The sequence below is a fragment of the Bombus vosnesenskii genome, unplaced genomic scaffold (assembly GCF_011952255.1).
Source record: "Bombus vosnesenskii isolate JDL3184/JDL3185 unplaced genomic scaffold, Bvos_JDL3184-5_v1.1 scf7180000014702, whole genome shotgun sequence".
In the NCBI taxonomy this organism is placed as follows: domain Eukaryota; kingdom Metazoa; phylum Arthropoda; class Insecta; order Hymenoptera; family Apidae; genus Bombus; species Bombus vosnesenskii.
This window is the reverse complement of record NW_022883598.1, coordinates 1-8,319: the sequence shown is the minus strand read 5'-3', so window position 1 is coordinate 8,319 and position 8,319 is coordinate 1. Positions and strand designations below refer to the sequence as shown.

The window sequence follows — 8,319 nt, the reverse complement described above, 5'->3', positions numbered from 1 at the left end:
GCGTGGTACATGCTCGATATAGCTTAAATTGTTCCATGTTTACGAAGAAAATTCTGACTGAGGTCGGTCTAATGGAATACGCGGATAGGCGACATAGTGGAGATTCCAAGGAAGCAGCATCGTTCATCCAAGGCGGATGCTGCCATTGGAAACGAAAGAAGACGAAGACAATCTACCAGGAGAGGCTGAGAAGATTCGCCATCCGCGAAGCAAAGCGCTCAACGAATTTTGAACTTACGAGAACGAGTAATGCGGGGCGCGCTTGAAATGGCAGCAAACCCCGTTCTCGATCCTTATGCCTTGAAGCGTGATAGAAGGAAGAACGAGGTTTACGACGGAAGGAACCTGTGGAAACGATCGACCTTCGATAGTCCTCGAACGAAAATAGTGATGGCTACAACACTAGCAACACATGCTCACTCACCACGATAATACGATGCAATTCCAAAAAATTGACAATTTTTTTATGACGATGGAAATGCCTAGCTGAAAAGATCCTTTTATCTCGTAATGCGGTTTAATATAAATTGTTTATAAATTTTTGTTAATATAAAAAGTATCGTTGGATGACAGTAAAAGACTGGAAAGTGACAAGTGTAATATGCAAATTAAAGAAATTAATAATGATGATTTTTATCTAAAAATGTACAAAAAAGAAGAAAATTATTTTCTGCGTCAAATAAGCAATCAAATGTTCCGGCACAAGAAAATAGCACAGACATGATAGCGTTTAGTTTTGATGTACACAATTGGAATTCCTGAAATATACCTTCTAAATGGCTGAAATAATTTATGGAGAAGGGAACAGTAAAATGTTAACATAAAGTAAAAACGAACAAAATTGGGGACAAAAATGAAACGTTAGATTACAAAAATTGACAATTTTTTGTGGAAAATGGAAATGGGGTTTAATGTACATTGTCGGATGACAGTTAAAGAATAAACACTGACAAGTAAAATATCTAAATTAAAGAAATTAAAGAATGAAAACCCGGCGGGCTCATATTTGCTTAGTTGTACAGTTTTCAGATTTTTAACACCTTCAGAGGCTCTCCATCTGATTACGTAAATCTCGAACTCGCGACTTGAGTCAAATAATCTTCCATGTTTATCTTGTAATCATCAGAGAATTTTTTTCCGTGCCTTTATTAGAAATTTCTTCACCCAAAAAGTTCATCCAAGAGAAGAGCCAAAACCAAATAGAGCTTATTCAAAGTAGGTTATTCAAAGTTTTCTTTCGCTTAGTTTGCATTTTTTTACAAGTTTTTAGGATCATTTCCAGGTGGCGAGATAGAATTTTATAATTTTGTTTTGCCTATTTTCCGATCAATACAATGACGAATCTGGAGCGTTTCGTAAAATATCATTTAGACCAAAGTCACTATGAAATCAGGTATTTTATTAGAAGAACGTTACGTTCTCATAAAGCACGTTCATCCCTGGAATACTAATGTGGTATTATAGAAGCGCAAAACAAATTCTTCTGATGTATTATAATGTTCTTTCAGTACTAGCATCGCCTGTAGGTGATCGTCTTCTCTTTTTAGCAATTTACAGCTACTGAGAAATAATCTTGAGAAAAGTCGTTCTTACCTTAATTTATCTGTGCCTCTGAGCACAAAAGCATGGATTTTACGTTTAAGCGGCTCACAAACAGAATTCAAAGATCATCTAATAAAATTAGAAAATACAACTTTCTACTTAATCAAATTCTAACACGAAAGGAAATATTTGAATCTTAGTATATCATGTAAGATTGATACTTATTGCATTTATTTAAATTTATTTAATTAATAACATTCTATAGTTGTCTTAAATTAATATAAGTGCAAAGTTAAAAACATTCAATGCATATTGGTAAATTGAACTTTATATTTCAGTGGAATAACTTTTCTCCCCCTATTAAAATTATTAATTATTAGTATTTTTTATGAGCATAGCTAACATAAACTGTTTGCAGAAATAAAAAGTAAGAAGCGATTCAAGTAATTTGTTAAAAGAGTGTCTGTCGTTAAAACTATCAAACGAAGCAACAAAAGTAAAGAGAAAGGACTTAGAACTGGATGTTATTGCTTAACCTTGCTGCGATCTTCAGGTTTTTGTCCTTACTCCTTTTTTTTTTTCAACTTTGCTGACTTTAACTTGCTTTGAAAGTATCTAACAACATTGTTACGCATATGCTTGTTTGCGTTCTCTTAGCATTATACCTTTGACAAAAGACTATCGAAATATTTACATATAAAGTCTTTGGTTCTTTTTTATCCAGTAATGTTAAGACACAAGTTAACGATGGAAATCAATCATAGAAGGGAAATATCTCGAAACCTTGACTGACAGCAAAGTCGAATAGAAAGATAAATAAATATAAAATTACGCTATGACAGCTTTGTTCTTGTTCGAAATTATAATAATTAACCAATAAGGTTTCTGAAACATGCTGGGCATGTCGGCAGTGGATGCTTATGGTCTACATTCCAAAATTTAGGGACGCGTTGATACAAAATTATATTACACGATGTATACACTAGATGTTACATATGTAAATAAAAGAGAAAACAGTTCGAAAAAGTTTGTTTGCAAACGACACTATCGTCATATATGCACAATTTGTTCTAAATAAATAACTTTAATAGAATGTACCGGATATTTGGACTAACAGACGCCAACGACACAATTACGATTATTCTGTATTTTCGACTTCTTTTTCGCGTAGAATCACCCCCTTCCGCTTGTACCACCAAGTTACCAACCACCCTGTATATACTGTACAAAAGATATACAACGCGGAGGATGCCATACTGTGGTAGTAACAATCTTTCGTGGGTGAAAAGATTTCAAAGATTTTAAGGTCGTCTGCATTTTTGCTAATTATTTGCCCTACTTTTTTTTATGTCTAGTATATCAGAGCGTGTTGGGACGATTTCAACGACACCTAATACAAGGTAGTTCGAGGGTAAATAAAAATGTAGGCAACAAATTTTACGTCGTAATAAGTGTCCGAAGTAGAAGAAATAGGTTTCTGTTGATATCGATGGAACGTCGGAATCGGCAGGTCGCCGAAGTCCGTATATTTTTATCACCTTGGATTACTTGTAGCGCGTGTTGGCAGGAGACATAGTAAAAACTGTAAATAACGATCGACATTGCTAAAACATTTTACTATGAAAGTGGAATTTTCATTTACTGAGCAAGTATGTAGATATGCTGCATGTGTATGAAAAGACTCAGCAGAATCTAGTAACGTCACAAGCACTGTATGCTGAACCCTATCCAGATTGCGCCCACCCTTCATGCTGTATGTGTCATATGTAAAAAATTAAGAGACACTGAATGCTTAAATACACGAAATCCTAGACGTCGTTTAGAAAATTAGGACAAAAATGAGAAAGAAAATTATTTTGTAAATTGTACATTGTAATGCGTACGAATGATAAGTTTTCCTCCATTTGATCTTATTTAAATTTTAATAATCATTCTTCTCTTCCGCCAAAATGTTCATGTTCCAAGTTGTTTGAAATACTGAAAATGTCACATTAAAATAATCGACTAATTATTTAGATAACAGGCACAATTTGTGATACTTTGAATGCTGGTACGTAACTTTTTTGGAATATGTTAAAAAGAATCTTTTCTTTCTACATGCAATATAATATACATTTCTGCAATTATAGAATCTAAAAGCAGCTGCGATTTCTCGCGATTTGCTTAGTTTTATAGACCGAAAGTCATAAAGACGCTCGCTTTGAAACCTGACGCTTTTCCTCATTAAAATTATGTAATGACCCAGTTATTGACCTTTATGTCCCAATTCATGCAAAATACATCGTGTCATAAGTAGATCCTATTTTTGAGAAACAATTTTATTTCGACCAGGTATCAGCTTTCTGTTTTTAGATTACTATATTATTATCCTTGCACTATTATCCTAACGTTTAAAGTGAAACGTAAACCACAATAAATTTCTTTTACGTCAATACTGTTTCGCCGGGAGGAACAAAAATTGTGAGAATTTTCGTAGGTCGTTTTATGACACGCACGTTCAGAGACAAGATGTTAACTTCCAAGCCACGATCTTGCCATTCAGAATGATCTCTTTCAACAATAGAATAGTTATCTGCAATATCATTTTGAGATATTCAAAGTTAGTTAGAATTTCTTTTCGTTTATAGAATCGCGATATTTACGAGTATGCTATAAAACCGATGCTACACAAACTTCATTTTTAATATAGAATAAAATGACACCGAAAAGAACGATTATTTTATTTCCATTAAAAGCGGACAATGTTTTAAAAAAGTGATATTGGACGCTCTTTTTCCAAATATCGGGTTTCCCCATTACATTATAATGTTACAGCAATGAAAGTAATTACGTATGGTTACTCTAATTAATATTCCGTCACGCCTTAAAACAGAATAACTTTTTTAAAATTACGGTAACGACATAGTTTCACTGTCGATATAACTATTATGTACTTGAACTGGGGTGATCGCTCAAGTAACTGGCGTTTCCCCGAGCTGTCTCCACCCATTCTCGTCTGGTTAGTTTGTGTTCTAGCCCGCTACGTCCTTCCCTTTCATCGGCCAAAAAAAGAACTACTACTACTACTACAAATACTAAAAGCGAGCATAGTGACAAAGTAGTAACAAGTATGACTTCCCATGCCCTGGATGATCCAGAGGTTGAGGAGTCATTGATAGTTGTCCTCTTCTATGGCAGTTTGCCGGGTCTCTTCGGCTCATAGCCTCTTCTTCCTTCGGGCGCAATGCCCGCTGAAACTTACATCTAAGCTCGAGACTTTCTAAATAGCAAACCAAAAAATAAAGTACAAAGGTGAAATAAAAAGATAAATCGCGGAAGCTGATCCAAGTACTCATGGATGAACAACGATCATATAGCGATCGCTGTCTGTTCGCACGTGCATGCTCGAGCAATATTAACGTTCGTTTCGAAAACCACTCGCGATCACGATCACGAAATTCGAAAAATCGACGGGCAAAGGCAGAGACGATGACATGTTTCATTCGCGCCAGTTCTACCGACGATTGTTCGAATGAAATTCTCTGAAATAGATTGGTCACTCGAAAACGCGTCCGACCACAGGTCCACCTCCACGGATTAAACTTGAAAATCCTGATCTGAGAAGATGATTAGTTTGTGTAATTCTTATTTAACGGACTAACGCTCTTTCATTTTGTATTTTACTACTTCGATTCTGATTAACTCTACTTTATTAATTTAATAGTAACTAAGTAACACTACTGTATTAATTTAATAAACCAGAACAAAAATTTAATATTGCAGAGAAGGTAGCGAAAAAGACTGAGACTCGATCAAATGGAATAACTGACTCTAAATATATTACTAAGAAAGAAATAATCTCAGATAATCTCTTTATCAAAGCACATAATCGAAAATGAAGAAGCAGTGTTCAAAATTATTGCTTTGATTAACTGATATTTTAAATTCTAGGAGAAGTGAAATAAACGAACGCGACTTATTCCCTTAACCTACGATTTATGTTTGAGAATGCCCGTAATATTTACGTTTGGTCCGATCATCGTACTACGGGCTATGCCCGTAATATTTACGTTTGGTTCGATCATCGCACTACGGGCTATGCCCGTAGTTGTAGGTTAAGGGGTTAATATTGTCACGATTAATTCATTGCTAAAGATCAGGTATATTCGTGTAGATATTTGCCATTTGCAAATATTCATACGGAATATTAACATGCATATTTATAAATAACGCGAATATATTCTCAAGTGTATATGTTTAACTTAATTATTAAAAAACTAATTATTATCATCGCGCCGTGCAAGAAGACCTATCTTAAACTAATAAATTTGAAAAAAAGAGCGTTACTACTCACGGGTATAAAAGATACCCGCGTTCACTATGCTCGCAAAGAATTCTACGTAATACAACCAGTCACCCGTGCCGATTCGGGTCTTTTATCCTACGGCATAATTGAGTGACCAGAAGAACAGAAATGCATGCGACTCACCGTTCGAAGCAGACAAACAGAGAACGTTACCGTGGATGCTGCGCTATCCCAGCGAATTTCATCCGGGAAACTAACATCAGACAGGAACCGTTGAAAGGCTAATAATAGAAATGCAGACTGCGAAAAATCTGTTACGAAACAAAACAGGATGAGTGATCGCTGACTATTTGAAAAGTTGGAGATAGTGAAAAATGAAGGTTTATTAACTTTAGTAACTTTAGCAATAATAAAGATTGAAATTCTAATAAAATTTGATAAGTATAAAAACCGAGACTCTAATATGAATGTGTAAAATCTAAAATAATCTGTAGTATGTTAGTCATTTGTTTTATAATTCGGTATTAAGACTTTAACTCTTATTTTATTTTAACGAAAAAATAACCTCAGAAAATGCTATCCTCCTAAATTTTCAGTCAAATTGTATTTCTGCATTGATAGTGATCAAAGAAAAATATACAGAATAGACATAACTGAAAGTAAGTATGTAAAAATACTTACATACTTGGCTTTTGTGCCACTGTTAGAACACTCCTGAAGAAGATGACGAAGTTGAAGTAGTGATATGTCTATAACAAAACATAAGATATTAAAATCGGTAACACATAATAACAAACGTGAAACTTTAGCAACAATAAAGACTAAACTCTAATAAATATGTAAATTGGAACTCTAATATAAAAGTTTGAGAACAACATATTCAGTGATTTTTGATGCGTATCAGCCAGTTTTATTGTACTTTAATGTTAAGATTTTAAGACTTTATTTCAATTAAAGAGGGCATTTACAGTTTTCTAAATTATCAATCATTTTTATTGTATAATAAATTTATTGTATAAGAGAACAAACTGAAATACAATATTTAAAACTACTTACATTCTTGAGCTCCTGCAGAAGCTTTGTCCTCTTGAGAGATGCACTGACTCTAATACCGAAAAAGAATATTCAAAAGAATATGAAATAGGATCACATTACCGTGAGCGTTAAAATTATAATCGGCGAACAAGAACTCTAACGTCGCGTACAAAATTATGTGATAAAATTTTATTATTTTCGCGTGTGATTATTTAATTGGATTAAATTATTAGAGTAATAAAAGACCGACGCCGCCAATACGTTAGAATATGTTGCAAACCTGACGCAACACGATCCATGTTATCGGTACGAAATAAGACGACTAAATGACTCCTTGTACGTTAGTTTCGCCGAGTAACTTACAAAGTGTGAGGGAGGGGGGAAGGGGGACACAAGAGCCGGTGGCACAAGCAGCTACACAGTTAACGATCTAGACAAAGAAATGTATACATCAACAAAAACATTCCTATTCTACGAAGCACTTTCTTTCGAATTACGCAGCAGGTATCTTTCGGATTGCGCAGCACAAATATCGTACAATAATTCGTAGCCCTACTGGCAACATCACAGACTCATTTGTCTAACTTATTACTTTAGTTACCTTACTTTATAATCTTAATTTCGTTAAACAAAGCAAGATTGAAACAACAGCATGGAGAAAGTGAAAAATTACTTAAAATTACTGTTCCGCAATGACACAGTATGCAGATGAAGTCTTAAGCGCTTTTTGAGTGCGTATTCGCTTTTAATACTAATATAAAAATAATAAAAGTGGAACGATATTTATTTTTAAGTCCAAAATGTAGTAAGAGAATAATTTTTTCACGGTTGAAAATTTGAAGTCCATTGATATTTTCTCTATATCATTTTTATTATCACGACGTTGTACCTGAAGTTTTGACCGATCTAATGATTTTTATTCTTAGAAATATCCTGAATGAACGGGGAATTAAGAAATGTGTAATGAAGGATATAAATAATGGAAATTAATTATGGTGGAGGAATCAACGAAGAAAAGTTATTTTGCTAATTATTATACGAATGAATATTCAAAATGTCGCTCAACGACTACTAAACTATTTAATTAACACTAACCTCACCACCCCTAGTCAAATGAATGGTTTAAATATCTAATTTAAAATTGTACATTTATCGTTATATCTTTTGTTCATTTGGCTTTACGTGAATTTTTATATTCTCCGATTAATTGATTTCTCAACTTTTAAAACCAGTTATTTGACCGGGCCTGGTGAGATTAGTGTCAAAAGCCAGCCTGATATTTTCTTCAATTTCTGATCTTCGGTTGATTTTCAGTATTTTGCATTCACTTTTCACCAAAAATTAGATGTGACAAACGAAATGCAATGTAAGACCTGCTAACGTTTGGGTCATGTTGCTTCTAATTGCAACGGACTGTCGCAGCGTTAAATTCAACGATGAATTACGATCCAGATGCA

At 34.1% G+C, this 8,319-nt stretch overlaps 1 long non-coding RNA gene across 1 annotated transcript; it reads right to left on the bottom strand.

Moving 5' to 3' along the window:
* Nucleotides 1–6,119: 6,119 nt before the first annotated feature.
* LOC117240496 lies at nucleotides 6,120–7,016 on the bottom strand. The gene is made up of 3 exons (XR_004494713.1): nucleotides 6,884–7,016; nucleotides 6,509–6,576; nucleotides 6,120–6,138 (listed from the first exon to the last, which is right to left on the bottom strand). It is a non-coding gene; the product is annotated as an uncharacterized LOC117240496 (long non-coding RNA).
* Nucleotides 7,017–8,319: the final 1,303 nt, after the last annotated feature.